Raw genomic sequence first — 17,597 nt, 5'->3', positions numbered from 1 at the left:
GAAGGGAGGGGTGGGGGGGAAGGTGTTTTAAGATTTGTTTTTATTTCTCATTACCCTGCTCTGATTTGATTGGTAATAAATTAAATTATTTTTCCCCAACTCGAGTCCATTTTGCCCGTGATGGTAATTGGTGAGTGATCTCTCCCTGTCCTTATCTCAACCCACGAACCTTTCATCATATTTTTCTCCCCTCTGTCCAGCTGAGGAGGGGGAGTGAGAGTGGCATTGGTGGGCACCTGGCATCCAGCCAGAGTCAACCCACCACACTACTACTAAGCAGAAGTAAGATAACTCTCTTAGACTACTCTCTTTTGATGATTTTTCTCCTATGTTATTTTCATTCTGGTAGCTTCCATTTCCATGGAAACAGGACTAGAGAGGCAGTTTATAGCAATGTGCAAGCTGTAGTTGGGAATGAGACATGTAGATTCTAGCTGCTGGATGTTGGCTGGTAGCTGTAACGTGAAGGTACACTACAAAAGGAATGACAATAGGGAAAGAGATGGACCAGGGGAGAGAGACCCAGAGATCTCAAAGCCGATGAGCACTCATCCTTCCTAGTAAAGGTAATGGACATTTTGAGTTTTCCCTCTGTGTTATTACCTTCATTTTCCAGGCCTCTATTTGGACCTGGCATCCTTTCTGTTTTTTCTGTTATAATTAGGTAATATTTCATTGTCATAGCACCTGAAGGCTCTGGAAAATCTGAGGCTAGGAACCATGCAAACCCGGAGCAAGAGACATTTCTGTAGTGGGAAGAAGAAAAAAGCACAGGAAAGGTAAAATGATTTGTCTGTCATCACACACACAGATTGGTGACAGAGCTAAAAATGGTCTTTATCCAGAGCTCATTGCACAGCTACTCTCCACTTGCTCACTGCTTGCTGTGCCAGTGCTGAGGGATACATGCCTTTAAGGGAGAGCAGGGACAGGGGACATTATACTGGGGGTCTATTACAGGCCACCTGACCAGGGAGATCGAGTGGATGAGGCCCTCTATAGGCAGTTTGAAGCAGCCTCACATTCACAAGCCCTGGTCCTTATGGGGGACTTCAACCACCCTGACATCTGTTGGAGGGACAACGCAGCTGAGCACAAGCAATCCAGGAAGTTCCTGGAATGTGTTGAAGATAACTTCCTCCTCCAAGTGACAGAGGAGCCCACGAGGAGAGGGGCCATGCTGGACCTTGTTCTCACCAATAAGGAGGGGCTGGTAGGGGATGTGAAGCTCAAGGGCAGCCTTGGCTGCAGGGACCACGAAATGGTGGAGTTCAGGATCCTCAGGGCAGCGAGGAGGGCACACAGCAAGCTCACTACCCTGGACATCAGGAGAGCAGACTTTGGCCTCTTCAGGGACCTGCTTGCTAGACTACCATGGGACAAAGCCCTGGAGGGAAGAGGGGGCCAAGACAGCTGTCTAATATTCAAGGGTCACCTCCTCCAAGCTCAGGAGCGATGCATCCCAACAAAGAGGATGTTAGGCAAAACCACCAAGAGGCCCCCATGGATGAACAAGGAGCTCCTGGGCAAAGTCAAACACAAAAAGGAAGCCTACAGAAGGTGGAAGCAAGGGCAGGTAGCCTGGGAGGAATACAGAGAAACTGTCCGAGCAGCCAGGGATCAGGTTAGGAAAGCCAAAGCCCTGATAGAATTAAATCTGGCCAGGGATGTCAAGGACAACAAGAAAAGCTTCGATAGGTATGTTAGTGATAAGAGGACGACGAGGGAAAATGTGGGTCCCCTCCGGAATGAAACAGGCAACCTGATAATCCAGGATATGGAGAAGGCTGAGATACTCAATGACTTTTTTGCCTCATTCTTCACTGGCAAGTGCTTGAGCCACACTGCCCAGGTCGCAGAAGGCAAAGGCAGGGACTGGGAGAATAAAGAACCACCCACTGTAGGAGAAGATCAGGTTCGAGAATATCTAAGGAGCCTGAAGGTGCACGAGTCCATTGGACCTGATGAGTTGCATCCGTGGGTCTTGAGGGAACTGGTGGATGAAGTGGCTAAGCCACTCTCCATCATATTTGAGAAGTCATGGCAGTCCGGCGAAGTTCCCGCCGACTGGAAAAGGGGAAACATAACCCCCATTTTTAAGAAGGGGAAAAATGGAAGACCCAGGGAACTACAGACCGATCAGTCTCACCTCCGTGCCTGACAAGATCATGGAGTAGAACTAAATTGGAGAGACATGGATTTGACAGTTGGATCATTTGGTGAATAAGGAATTGGATGGATGGTCACACTCAAAGAGTTGTGGTCAACAGCTCAATGTCCAAGTGGAGATCAGTGACGAGTGGCGTCCCTCAGGGGTCGGTACTGGGACCAGCACTGTTCAACATCTTTGTTGGCAACATGGACAGTGGGATCGAGTGCACCCTCAGCAAGTTTGCCTATGGCACCAAGCTGTGTGGTGTGGTCGACACGCTGGAGGGAAGGGATGCCATCCAGAGGGACCTTGACAGGCTTGAGAGTTGAGCCTGTGCGAACCACATGAAGTTCAGCAAGGCCAAGTGCAAGGTCCTGCATGTGGGTCGGCGCAATCCCAAGCACAACTACAGGCTGGGCGAGGAATGGATTGAGAGCAGCCCATAGGAGAAGGACTTTGGAGGTGTTGGTGGATGAGAAGCTCAACATGAGCTGGCAATGCACACTTGCAATTCACAAAGCCAACCGTGTCCTGGGCTGCATCAAAAGAGGTGTGACCACCAGGTCGAGGGAGGTGATCCTGCCCCTCTACTCGGCTCTGGTGAGACCCCCCCTACCTGGAGTACTGCATCCAGCTCTGGGGGCCCCAGTACAGGAGAGACATGGAGCTGTTGGAGCCAGTCCAGAGGAGGGCCACAAAGATGATCAGAGGGCTGGAGCACCTCTCCTATGAGGACAGGCTGAGAGAGTTGGGATTGTTCAGCCTGGAGAAGAGATGGCTCCGGGGAGACTTTATAGCAGCCTTCCAGTACCTGAAGGGGGCCTACAGGAAAGATGGTGAGGGACTGTTTATCAGGGAGTGTAGTGACAGGACAAGGGGTAATGGGTTTAAACTAAAAGAGGGTCAATTTAGATTAGATATAAGGAAAAAATTCTTCACTGAGCATGGTGAGGCACTGGAACAGGTTGCCCAGAGAGGTTGTGGAGGCCCCCTCCCTGGAAGTGTTCAAGGCCAGGTTGGATGGGGCTTTGGGCAACCTGGTCTAGTGGAGGGTATCCCTGCCCGCAGCATGGGGGTTGGAACTAGATGATCTTTAAGGTCCCTTCCAACCCAAACCATTCTATGATTCTGTGATCTTCTTCTCTAATGCTTTCCATGCTCTTCCTGAACCTGAGGTTTCCTTCCAGAAACTGCCTATCCTGCATACATACTCAATTTGGATTGCTCTTCTAAACCTCATGCCTACAAGTAGTCTACAGACCACTTCTTCATTAGCTCCTTTACCTGCAATAATGTGTTCTTCCCCCAAACACTGCTCAGACAGAGCATTGACTCTGCTAAACCCATCTTTCCCTCTTCCCAGTGTATGCTAAACCCTCACCTGTCTGCCCAAGCAACCTGTAGTCCCTTAGAGGGAAGTTTTTTCTGTGAATTTATTTTTCTTTAAAGTCCCCGATCACACTGTTCCTTCCCTTAAAAGTAGTGAGGCATTGTAATAACAGGGCAATTCTGTAATCTCTGACTCACAGTTATGGATATTTCACTTTTGAATTGCACAGTCTGATAACACTCAGACTGCTCCACCTTTGCACTGAATTCTGTGATCTGTCACCCTCTTTGCTATCAAAGATGTTGTCTGGGTTTTCTTCTTTGTTATCATGTATCCTGGTTAGAAGTCACAAGTCTCCTAAGGACACCACTATTTCTGAATGGAAATTCATGATGCAATTATTACATTTTAATTACTTAATTTTAAATAAAGTCTTCTGTCTAATATATATGATAATGAACAATCAAAACTTTTATTGTTCACAGGACAAAAGGCGCATCACCTTATTGGCAGATATTGATTACACTGAGGAAGTTATTCGGCACTGGTTACTTTGGGTCACTGAGATACAGGACCTTTAACTCATCTGCACTGCAGGAATTAAAGTGCTGTTGCAGGGAGAGAGAATACACGATGAATAGTCCAAAGGCAAGTCTCCTAAAGGAGGACTGAGCTAATCTGTCTGATGATGTGGGAAAAGACTACATTTGGGCCAAGTAAAAAGTAGGATTTGTGGTTTGGAGGCTTTAGTGCATATGCTGAAGGCTTGATCAGGCCCAGGAGAGATGAGCTATGAGCATCACCACAGCTGACTAGAGTCTCTGATACAAAAGCACAGGAACAGTAAGATGGGGAGCATTACTGTGAAAGCCACTCATTAGTGAAAGGTGTATTAAAGCCTGTGTTTATGAGGAGAAACACAAACTCATTAACTGTAATAAGCATGCTTGTTCAGCTTTTCTGTTTGGATACTCTTAAACCTAAGTAAGATCCAAATCTCATTTATGATATTTTCCCTCCCTGCCTTACTTTTTCATTAAACTCTCATGGTCTATGTATGAATCTTTTCAATTTATGAATGGGAAGACTGAAGCACCCTAAGTATCCAGCCAAACCCCAAAGCTTGTTGTTCTGTAAATTCTTGAACAAGTAGGTAACCAACCTTCCTCTGGGTGCTCAGGAAGGACTGGTATTCATAATCATAGAATCATAGAATATCTCAAGTTGGAAGGGACCCATAAGGATCATTGAGTCCAACTCCCTGCTCCTCGCAGGACTACCTAAAACTAAACCATATGACTAAGAGCATTGTCCAGATGCTCCTTTAACTCTGACAGTCTTGGTGCTATGACCACTTCCCTGGGGAGCCTGTTCCAGTGACCGACCACCCTCTCAGTGAAGAGCCTTTTCCTAATGTCCAGTCTGAACTTCCCCCGATGCAGCTTCATTCCATTTCCATGTGTCCTATCACTGGTCACCAGAAAGAGATCAGCACCTCCTCCTCTGCTGTCCCCCTTGAGGAAGTTGCAGACTGCGATGAGGTCACCCCTCAGCCTTTTCTTCTCCAAGATGAACAAACCAAGTGGCCTCAGCCACTCCTCATAAGTCTTGCCCTCGAGACCTTTCACCATCTTGGTTGCCCTCCTCTGGACACACTCTAATAGTTTGATGGCTTTCTTATATTGAGGCACCCAAAACTGCACACAGTACTCGAGGTGGGGCCGCACCAGTGCAGTGTAGAGGGGGACAATCACCTCCCTCGACTGGTGTGGGGTGCCGGACTTATCCAGGCTTGTTGGTGCCGAATACAGGGCCGTTATGACCCAGCAGAAGGGGCCCTGGGGGAGTCCAGCCTGGGCGAGAGCAGGGATTGAGCAACTTGCTTATCTTGCACTGATAAGCACTGGACCTGAACAGGGGCAGGAGATGAGCAATTTGTTCATCTTAACAAGATGCAGCGCCTGACGGGTCTGCTCCTTAATCAACTAAGTGACGCCTGGGGTGAGGGGGAGCCTTCACAGCTTGACGTTACTTTGGTAAAACTAAACAGACCACCGCTCCTCTGTACTGAATGCCTTTGTTCTCTGCCACTTCCCCCCCCAACCCCGATCAACTGCACAACAAGCCTTGTTAAGGGCCAATCGACACACAATACCTGACTTAGTCCCACCTCGCCAAAAGTATAAATCTGGCATTTAGAATCCACTTTTCTGAGGACGAGAACTCCAACTATCTGGACGGGTCGACGGGCCTGGACCTCTCTCCTCCCCAAGCAGGGACGCCTCTTTGGTAAGACTTGCGCCTCCAATTATGTCGGATGTTACCCCGGGAAAACTATCATTAACAAAAGCGCTGAACTATTAACTTGAGCTCAAAATTGTTGCAGTTAGTGCATTTATCAACGGCAATTCCGAACTTTTATATCTGTCGCTCCAATAAATTACCTATTTTTCTTTTCAACTTTGCGAAACTGTTTCAGTGAAAGTCCTTAGTGGGGCTCTGACAGGCAAACGTTGACTCTGATAAGTGGCTACACACATAACCCTTTAGACGTAAACCGTTGACCAAGTCTGGGACTAAGACTGGACCTAGCCGCACCTAGGCTCCTCTCTGAGAAGGAGTTTAGAAAGCAAGGGGGTCCTTTCTGAACCTCGTGACTCAAAACGGGAGGGCCTCCCTCAGCCACATATCAGACTTGTACCTTTTCACGCGACAGTAAAATTGGCGTCACGGACAGGATTGCCATGGATAAACTGCTGCAAAAATATAAGTGTGCACCATCCCAAGCGGGAATAGAATGGGCCCAAAAATTTTGGAAAGATGAGGATAAAGTGATAGAGAGGATAGAACAGTGTAGAAGTGAGCAAAAGATTAAAAAAGGTAAAGGCAAAGGAATTGTTTGTGCAGTGTTGGGGGCTTGTTTATCCTGTGCACAAAGGGAAATTAAAGAGTCCCCTCCCCCCGAACGAATTGCAGATGTAGAATATGCCTCTCTGAAATCAGAAAATGAAGTATTGAAAACTTCATTAACCTTTGAAAAGGAAAAAGGTGAGAAATTGGGAACACGAGTAGATGCCCTCGTGATTGAAAACCAAAGCTTAAAAACAGAAAATAAGGAACTTAAAATGCTATTAGCCTCAGCGGAAAGGCGAGAAAAACAACTGCAGGAAAAGTTAAATCTTTTACTGAATCAAATGCCATCCTCGGTCTCGGCTAAACAGATCCGCAAATTAATACACTGTGCAGATCCCGAGACATGGGATGGAGACATCTGGTATGATAACGATAATGATGAACCGGTGGAAGATTTTGATCTTACCCCAGAACCTGTGCCTATACGACCACTGATTAAAACTGAAACTACTAATGAGGGGGATGATGATGTTCGTACTACTGTACGCACTATTCCCTGGTCTCCTGCTGAATTAGCAAAGTTGCAGGAAAAGTATTCCAGGAACCCGGAGGAGTCTGAGACGGAATACGTGTGGCGAGTCTCCCTTACAGGGGGGGACCGAATTTTACTAAGCGAGGAAGAAGCAGGAGGCTATTGGGGCCCTGGAGTGTTTTTAACCACTACACCAGGCAATCATAATTATTCATTAACGACACGGGCTGCCTACTGGGCTGGCGGCATAGACCCGCAAGAAAGAGGAGATCCCCTTGTTATCAAAACATCAGGATTCTCTGACTTGGCTGTGTCTGTACAAAAGGCAGCCTGCATACAAGCAATGTATGAGAGGGATGTGTTAAGGAAATCCCCAATGCTAGCCCCTATTGACCCAGCAAGGTTAACTCCCCTTATCCGTGGCCTCCCGGACAGCCTAAAGACATATGTAGCTAATGTCCAGGATAGGATCAGAGCCACCGGGGAGGCTAATGCTGTACCTTACCGTGCACCCCGAGTTGGGAGACACAGGGATCAGTCAATTCCCACCTGGAGCGAGTTTGTACAAGAGGTAGTGAATTATGGGCGCCGCATGGGTTGGATTGGACCGACCACTGGGAAACCGCCAGAACCACCCCCTCGACAAGTTCGTCAGGTCCACACCACTAAGCCTAAATCAGAGTTCAAACTAAAGTTTGATAAGGAACGTAATGATCTGTGGCGCAGAGCCTTGGCGATGGGAGTGCCACGACAGTTACTATACAGCACATCCACTGCTGATCTCCGAGCTCTGGTACAATCACTAAGCCAAAGAATTGATTCAGTGGGGGGAAGTCAGACGGCTGGAAATAAATCAATTCCTGTTAGATCCTTGCCCTCAGCCCCACAGCAGGAGCTGATTGATTTAGTAGATACTCAAACAAAAAACTTGCATCCCCGGGAAGGACAGTGAGCCACCCTGCCCGGCAAGTGCTAACTATACAATGGCTCTTTGATAAACACCATGAACCTGTCATTGCTATTCCAGTAGGACCAAGGAGAATTTTTACATATTTCCTCATTGATACGGGTGCTCAAATGTCAGTAATCACCAAGGAGACCGCGGAATGCCTAAATGTGAAACCCGGTCGCCGTAAGGTAAAATTTACAGGGATTGATGGGATCGTAAAGGAATGCCCCACAGCAAAAATTGCCTTGTGGCTCCCAGGCGAGAGCAAATTGACCTGCACTGAAGTACTGGTCGGTGCTGCAAACACCAACATATTGGGATTTGATGTGTTGTATGGCAGAGTGTGGAAACTCCCCGATGGGTCAGTCTGGAGTTTCGCCGGACGAGGTGATGGAGAAATAGCATGGCTTGAAGAGGATGAAACTAAAGCTATAAACTTATTAGAAATGTCTATACCTCTACCCCCATCAAGAATTACTAATGTAAAGCAGTACCCCCTGCCAGCAGCCACACATTCGGGCATTGACGGGGTGGTAACAGATTTAGAAAAAAGAGGTATTATCACTCGCACACACTCCCCCTATAATTCTCCTGTCTGGCCAGTAAAAAAGCCAAATGGACAGTGGCGGCTTACAATTGATTATAGGCGATTGAATGCCAATACTGCACCTTTAACAGCAGCCGTACCAAACATTGCAGAATTAGTAACCCAAATTCAGGGAGCATCGCACCCATGGATGGCAACTTTAGATGTCAAAGATATGTTCTTTATGATCCCACTCCAGGAACACGATAAAGCCCAATTCGCTTTTACCTGGAAAGGGGTACAGTACACCTTTAATAGGCTGCCTCAGGGATATAAACACTCTCCCACCATTGCTCACAATGCTTTGGCGAAGGTTTTATCAGAAATTCCCAGCCCACAGGGTGTCACGATCTATCAATATATTGATGACATACTGACAGGAGGAGAAAACTCAGAGGAAGTCGGGCATACCATGGAAGGTATACAAGAAAAATTGATGACTTTGGGACTAGACATTCCCTCATCCAAGTGTCAGGGACCTGCCCAGGAGGTTAAGTTCCTGGGAGTTTGGTGGATTAAAGGAGCCGCCTCTGTTCCCCCTGACACCCTGGAAAAAACAAAGCATGGGCAGAATCCATCTAGCATAAAGGAGTTACAGCAAGTTCTGGGAACCTTAGGCTATTGGCGCAAACATATCCCTGGTTTTTCTATTATTGCCCGTCCCTTATACAATCTGCTCAGGAAAGGTAAATCATGGGAATGGACTAAACAGCACGAGACTGCGTTAGAATTGTTAATAAGAGAACTGAGGCTATTTCAACAGCTAGGCCCCTTACACCCGACTGATCCTATCCACGTAGAGTGGGGATTCAGTGAACATGGTTCCCATTGTAACCTATGGCAAAAGGGACCAGAAGGGCCAGAGAGACCGCTAGAGTTTAGCTCCCATTCTTTCAATGACACCGAAATGAGATATTCAGACCTTGAAAAAGGCTTGCTATCCTTAGTGCGAGCAGTGAAAAAAGTGGAACAGATAAGAAAAGGACAGGGTGTGATCATTCGGGGACCTTTCCGTCTTCTGGATATAGTTCGGAAGGGTACGGCACCACCTGCAGGCATTGCCCAGAAGCCTACAGTCCGTAAATGGTACGCCTACCTGGAAAGTATCAATGACATCATGCCTATTACGGAAGGCAGCATTAAAGTATCTAAATTGCAGAAAGATATAGACAGCACATTGTTATTCCAAACTCCATCAAGCAAACCATCTCCAATTCAGGAGGCACCTCCTCTGAAGGAAGGCAGTGACCTTAAAGGGGTATGGTTCACTGATGCATCATCTTACAGGCAAAACAATGAGTGGAATTATAAGGCCGTGGCACTGGAAGTGGCCACAGGGGAAAAGTTAAGCGAAACAGGTAAAGGAAGTGCACAAGTAGGGGAGCTTAGGGCAGTCCTACTAGCCGCCCGACATGGTGCCAGCCATATCTACACCGACTCATATGCTGTTTTTAAAGGAGCCACAGAGTGGGTAGGCCACTGGGCAGTCAATGACTGGCAGGTAAACAGAGTCCCAGTCTGGCAAACTGACAGCTGGAAACAATTGCTAGAAATAGGAGAACAAAGGCTGCTGCATATCGGATGGGTGAAAGGACATGATCGATCAGCTTCTATTGCTGCCCAGTTCAATCAACAAGTCGATAGCCTCACACGACTACAGAAAATTGATGTCGTGAGTAATGAGCATGAATGCGAACGCTTGCTTGAATGGTTGCACATAAAACGAGGCCACACTGGGCGAGCCGATTTGTATCGAGAAGGTATAGCCCGAGGATGGCCCATATCAGTAAAGCTGTGTGAGCAAGTAGTAACTGCCTGTTCACAATGTCGTCTGCGACTTAACAAAGATCATCCAAGTAAGGCACCTCCCCTGCATATCCGAGACAAGAAAACACTGTGGCACACCTGGCAGATTGACTACATTGGCCCACTATGACCCTCAGGGGGTAAAAAATACATACTGGTGGGAGTGGAAGTCATTTCAGGAGTTACCATGGCTACAGCTGTCACAGCTGCCACTGGGGAAAACACAGTCCATAGTCTGAAGGAATGGTTTAGTACACTTCCCCTTCCTGAAGAGATTCAAAGTGATAACGGGTCACATTTTTCAGCTACAGTAGTACAAGACTGGGCAAAGGAAGAAGGCATCCGGTGGGTATTCCATACTCCTTACTACCCCCAAGCCAATGGTATTGTGGAGCGAACAAATGGCTTGGTCAAGCGATTTGCTAAAACTCGTGAATCTGGATGACATCTACGACTGTCCAGTGCCATCTATCAATTAAACAATAGATGGAGCGGAGACGGTTGCCCAAAGATGAAAGCTTTTTGTGCTTCTGCCACAACTTTAGTGCCAAAGGCAGATGTAAAACCTGGGGAATACCCTGCTGGCTTTTATGCAGGCCAGCCTGTGCTGGTTAAAATGCCTCACATTGGGCCAGTGGCAATGGTACTAACAACTCCAAAGAATCTTTATGCTTGGGAAGCGAAAGACAGTTCTGGAAAACTCCATCGAATCAGCACTAGGTGGATAGTACCCACCTTCTAACCTAATATCTGCCGGTTAAATCAAGACCGAGCACTTCTTTTGTGTTCACAGGTACTCCGAATGACAGGAAATTGCACCTGGGATCACGGACTCCCCTACACCAATCTAGAGTGCCCCCAAGGGCTACTGATTTTTATTTGTTGCATATTTCTATTTCTAATTCTCATACTTATCTGGAAACCAAAGTTTTAATATGGCCATGGTTAACAAAACTGTGATATTGTTTGAGGCCATAGTTGAAATAATTTGTGTGTTTAGTAAAATGTTGGTTTGGAATATATTCCAGGCTTAACTGTGTTTATCATTACTGCTGTTCTGTTTGTACTATTTACTGTTAAGTGGCAACCAAAGTTTTGATTATGAGCCTATTATGTGTGAGTAGTTTTAGGATAAGTTTAATATATATATACGTGTTAGGTATAGTAATTGTGTGTGTGATCCATAGAGACTATGATCGAAGAAGTAAAAGAACCTTAGAGATATTACAGGACAACACTGCTTTTAAGCTAATGCAAGGATTTTTTAGGATGATGGAGTGGACTCAGGGTACTACTTGCTTAATGATGCCAACAACCCCTGCGGAGGGACTCCCTTTTATGGTGATTCCTCTTGACCTAAGTGGAGCACTGTCTGATCTGTGGAAAAGAAATGACACTCTAATACAAGACTTAACATGGATGAATGTAGAAAATACTACTTCTTTAAACTATACATATCCCTTGGGCCTTAACCTTAGCAATATATGGGATACCAATTGCACTATGCAATATTGGCCACAGAATCCTTGGATAAACCCGCGCAGAGCAGCTGATAACAACAATGTACCTGCAAATATCAGTTGCACTGAGGTACCTTGGCTTAATCAGCCTCCTCGGCCGTTCTGGGGTTTGCCTATTACATTCCAATATAATGTCCCAGTAGAAGCTGAATGGTGTATTGAGTTTCCTTCTAAGTATGGATCTGACTGTGGCCCACAATCTAATAATTTATCTTGCATATGGACCACCACTGATCACAAAAAACGTTTTGAACAATGGGTGAGGAGACCCCAATATACCACGCCATTGGGACCAGACAGGTTATGGAATTGTACCAACAAAATAAATTGCTCCAATATTGATGATTATCTATGGGTATGGTTTGCCTCAGACCTCTATCATGCCTTACGAAGTATATGTCTGTGTCATAATTATAGTGCTCCAATCCCTGGGCCAGCACCAGACTGTAAAAAGGAGGTGACGCCTGGAAACATCACTGTCTGGTCAGTGTACAATTCTGGTAAATGTAGAATCCCTACGAGACATTATAGGAACGGACACTCCACGCGTAGCATAGTAGAAAACAGTACGTGTACCACTCTAATGTTACCTGCACCACCTGAGACCATATGGGTATGTTCTGATGGACTGATATCGGATTACATTCAACCCTGTTGGGATGGGTTGGAATGCACTTTAGGACTTCCAAGTTTATGTCCTACAATAGCTTTTAATTACACTCAATCATTGACGAAAGTAAGAGGGTACAGAACAAAGAGAAACGTATTACCCCCCATGTCATGGCCAAGTTATTATACACCGGGAATGAGGATAAATTTAGCCATGAAAGCATTCTGGGGTCACTGGACAGTAATAGTTAACAATCGACTTTATATAGAAAATCTAACGTGGCAAGTAGAGACTCTTGCTAATTGGACACGAACTGCCATCGAGGCTAGCAACTCCCAGCTACAAGCAACCTCACAGATGACCTTACAAAATTGATTGGCCTTGGATATACTACTACTGAAGGAGAACGGCGTTTGTGGGTGGCTAAATAACACCTATCCCGATGAAACTTGTTGTGTGTCAATCCCAAATGTGTCTGTTACCTTGCACGAAGCGATGGATGAGATGAGAAAAATTGCAGACCAGACCCGCGAACTCCGTGAGAAAATGAAACCAGGAGACTGGCAGTGGACTGGGTGGATTTCAAAAGTTTTCAGTTGGTTTGGATTAAAAGTGAGTGGATGGATTCAGAATCTAATCCAGTATGCATTAATGTTTATCATAATGATTGTTATTGTTGGAATTGGATTGTCATGTGTGAAAACTATGATAACTAGAGCTGTAACTACACAAGTCAGGATGCTTCAAGTCTGTGATACTGAATATGTCCCTTTAATACCATCCCCTATTGAAAATTATGAGAATGAAAACACGAGAGAGAGAGATGGATCCCTCAACCTGCCTAAATCCAAATTATATGATGTTCCTCTTGGCGAGTTGTGACTAAAGTCACGGGGTGGATAATGTGGGGTGCCGGACTTGTCCAGGCTTGTTGGTGCCGAATACAGGGCCGTTATGACCCAGCAGAAGGGGCCCTGGGGGAGTCCAGCTTGGGCGAGAGCAGGGATTGAGCAACTTGCTTATCTTGCACTGATAAGCACTGGACCTGAACAGGGGCAGGAGATGAGCAATTTGTTCATCTTAACAAGATGCAGCGCCTGACGGGTCTGCTCCTTAATCAACTAAGTGACGCCTGGGGTGAGGGGGAGCCTTCACAGCTTGACGTTACTTTGGTAAAACTAAACAGACCACCGCTCCTCTGTACTGAATGCCTTTGTTCTCCGCCACTTCCCCCCCCAGCCCCGATCAACTGCACAACAAGCCTTGTTAAGGGCCAATCGACACACAATACCTGACTTAGTCCCACCTCGCCAAAAGTATAAATCTGGCATTTAGAATCCTCTTTTCTGAGGACGAGAACTCCAACTATCCGGACGGGTCGACGGGCCTGGACCTCTCTCCTCCCCAAGCAGGGACGCCTCTTTGGTAAGACTTGCGCCTCCAATTATGTCAGATGTTACCCCGGGAAAACTATCATTAACAAAAGTGCTGAACTATTAACTTGAGCTCAAAATTGTTGCAGTTAGTGCATTTATCAACGGCAATTCCGAACTTTTATATCTGTCGCTTCAATAAATTACCTATTTTTCTTTTCAACTTTGCGAAACTGTTTCAGTGAAAGTCCTTAGTGGGGCTCTGACAGGCAAACGTTGACTCTGATAAGTGGCTACACACATAACCCTTTAGACATAAACCGTTGACCAAGTCTGGGACTAAGACTGGACCTAGCCGCACCTAGGCTCCTCTCTGAGAAGGAGTTTAGAAAGCAAGGGGGTCCTTTCTGAACCTCGTGACTCAACGGGAGGGCCTCCCTCAGCCACATATCAGACTTGTACCTTTTCACGCGACAACTGGCTAGCTACGCTGTGCTTTATGCACCCCAGGACCCAGATGGCCCTTTTGGCTGCCAGGGCACACTATTGACTCATATTCAACTTGCCATCAACCCAAACCCCCAGATCTCTTTCCATGGGGCTGCTCTCCAGCCTGTCATTCCCCAATTTGTATGTATAACCAGGATTACCTCATCCCAGGTGCAGAATCCAGCACTTGTTAAATTTCATATGGTTGGTGATTGCCCAGCTCTCTATCCAGATCTCTCTGTAAGGCCTCTCTACCCTTGAGGGAGTCCACAGCTCCTCCTAGTTTAGTATCATTGGCAAACTTACTTAATGTACATTTGACTCCTGCATCCAGATCATTCATAAAAACATTAAAGAGCACTGGCCCTAAAATTGAGCCCTGTGGAACCCCACTGGTGACTGGCCGCCAGCCTAAAGTAACCCCATTTACTACAACTCTTTGAGCCTGATCTGTCAGCCAATTGTTCACCCAATGTGTTATGGACTTGTCTAGCTGTATGCTGGACATTTTGCCCGGAAGGATACTGTGAGAGACAGTATCAAAAGCTTTGCTAAAATCAAAAAACCCCCCACATCTACTAGGTTCCTTTAGTCAACTAGACGAGTGACCTTGTCATAAAAGGAAATTGTTAGTTAAGCAGGACTTTCCCCTTGTGAACCCATGCTGGCTATGACCAATGGCTGCACTGTCTCTCAAGTGTTTTTCAATAACTCCTAGAATAACCTTCTCCATAATTTTACCAGGCACTGAAGTGAGACTGACTTAATGTTGGGGCAGGCAGCATAAAATCTCCTAACAACAGATAAGCTAAGAACCTCACACATCAATGCATCACACTAAAGAATTAATTTGGTTTATTGCAAAACAATTCTAAAGTGTTAGATTCTTTTCCTTTTTTTTTTTTTTGTTATTTATTTAGTGCACCAGGGGTCTTTTAATCATTTGCTGTTCTTCTTTATATACTTACCAATAAGAAGAGAAGCACAGAGACATTTAGGGCATTTTATACTACAGGGAGAATAAATGAAGGGATGTAAATTCATTTTATGATATAGCACTATTCCCTTTGTACCTTTAAAACTCAACAGAGTAACATATCCTTTCTGTGTGTGAACCTCTTTTTCCATCTTCAGCCTACCACAAACCCCTTCGTTGCTTCACAGCTGAAGTAGTGTACCCTGTGGGAATGTCGCCTCCTCTTTGGACTATGACACCTAAAAGCTGATAAGGAATTATAGCTAAATACCAACAAGGACTGCTATTACTGGAGTGCAAGCTATCCCAAACCCATTCCTGCAGAAAAATATCAGGTTTAATCATGAAAAAGGAAAATAAAACAGAAGGCATTGAAAAGATTATCAGATTCAGATCCTCCAAACGTTCCCCAAATCCTCCATCATGGATGTGTCAAAGGCAGGGAGATGTCTCAGTTCTGCCTTTGCAGCAGCTAAATTCCTTCCCACACTCCAGACTGTCCTGACTTCCACATCCACTTGTCGGCCCTCAGTGCTCCCCAGTGTCTCCATAAATTAGCTTTGCACAATGCCAGGGACTGGCAGACACATACATGTGGGAGCAACCACATCGAAAGCACGAGAGGATACGTTTCCCCTTCTTCCAGATTTCAGCACATTAGCAGAGCCAGGCATCAGAGAAGTGCTGAAAGAAATCAGAGTCACCATATGTAAGTCAAACCCATTCCAGCCATAGTTGATGAAAAATACCTACAAGCACTGTTACTGACAGAGTTTGTCAACACTGCCATGAAGGAAGTGTCTCACTGATTCTCCTAAACCAGAGCTTGGCATCTCTTGGGAACACTTTTTGAACCTGACTGATCCTATAAATTATGCTTGGCTCCAAAGCACTTCTGAGTAATGTGATTATGAAGTAACCAGAGAAATATTTTCCTTTAAATCTTTTGACCACCAGGCAAGCCCCTGAAACTAAGACATGGTATTACACTTTGAGTAACACTTACAGTTTAGCATCTACCGATAGTCTAGAAGAAAATATCTGCTTACTCATGGGATTTGATACTCAGTTCAGAAACTGTTCAAGGGGTTGAAGAGGAAATTTTTGAAAGAGACAAATTCTGATCAACAGCAAAATAACATAAAGGGGGTGAACTCTGAACAAAGACCAAATGGAAGTAATAAAAAATACCCAAGTAATGTATGTTCTAGAAGAGCAACCAACCTCATCACCTGCCTGTTCATCAAAGGAGTTTGCTCCTGCAGCATCAGGTTGATTACAATTCAGCAGAGTGTCTGGTTCCTCAGGGCTGTTTTGCCTGAGCTAAAGACTGCACATTACATGAGCATTAGATTCAGCTGAAGAGCTGTAAGTGCTGTGTGCTTAGCTTCTAATGGCAGCCCTGAAATGCATTTAACACCCCACATCTGGAAGCAGGCAAACAGAAACGTTCTTACTGCAGTGTACAAGAGATTTTTATTCCACTTGTGCCAGCTGTTCTTCACTGTCTCAACATGCAGCGGATGTGCCACAGGGTGGTGAAGCAAAAGGTTCAGGGAAATGTAGATGACTTCATCATTTTGCATATGCCTGATGCAGATGACTTCATCCCTCAAAATAACCAAACCCAGCAGAAAATTTTAGGAAGCAAAGGCAGCTCTTGAATACAGTGATTACAAGACAAATGGCATTACATTTGACAGATGACTTATGTCTTTTCTGCTTCCTTAAAATCTTTTCCCTTATAGTCCAAAGACTTTCCATGGAAGAACCTACAGGAAGTTGTAAGAGGGAAGAAAACCCTTCCTCCAGGAAAGTTATACTTTCTCGGAATGATTTTGCACCAATTATTCCAATGGTACAAAGATATGGCATTGCACTCCTTTTACTAGCTTGAGATCTTGATAGAGTTTCTTTTTCTTACACTGCAGAAATCACCAGAATGTGCTCAGGGCTCATGTGTGTACATGTAAATAAAAGGCATTATTTGCAATTGAGCTGTGTCCAAATGTTTTTCTTCTTAGCATGCTGAATGAGAAATGCAAGCAAAACATGAAGAGGAGAATGTGCTGCACGATGGAAGGACTCTTGCTGTTACTTCACGTGCCAGTGGATCCTCAGAGTACAACCTCTCATAGCCAAACTAGCCCTAATGACTCTTGTTATGGCCTCTCCTGCAGGATGAGTCTATCCTCTGGGCAGCTTATACACCCTGGAAATGAATGTCCCCTCTTTGTGGTGGGAAGGAGGGGAAACAGTGAATCTCTTGTCATCATCTCCATGCTCCATGCATCTCACTCCATCTGGCCATCTGGCTCCATGATCTGCTCCCATTGAGTACAAGATAACTGCCCTAATTTTGTTCTCTTTGGAGTCCAGGGGAGCTATTACGAGTTTCAAAGACACGAGTTTCTGAACCCA

General features: G+C 45.5%; 1 long non-coding RNA gene across 1 annotated transcript; it reads left to right on the top strand.

Moving 5' to 3' along the window:
• The first annotated feature begins 443 nt into the window (after nucleotides 1–443).
• Nucleotides 444–16,030, top strand: LOC142599262 (uncharacterized). Its single transcript, XR_012832892.1, has 3 exons — nucleotides 444–566; nucleotides 665–779; nucleotides 15,335–16,030. It is a non-coding gene; the product is annotated as an uncharacterized LOC142599262 (long non-coding RNA).
• Nucleotides 16,031–17,597: the final 1,567 nt, after the last annotated feature.

This window comes from Balearica regulorum, chromosome W (assembly GCF_011004875.1).
Source record: "Balearica regulorum gibbericeps isolate bBalReg1 chromosome W, bBalReg1.pri, whole genome shotgun sequence".
Taxonomy (NCBI): Eukaryota; Metazoa; Chordata; class Aves; order Gruiformes; family Gruidae; genus Balearica; species Balearica regulorum.
The sequence above is the reverse complement of the archived record's forward strand: the minus strand, read 5'-3'. Positions and strand labels throughout refer to the sequence as shown.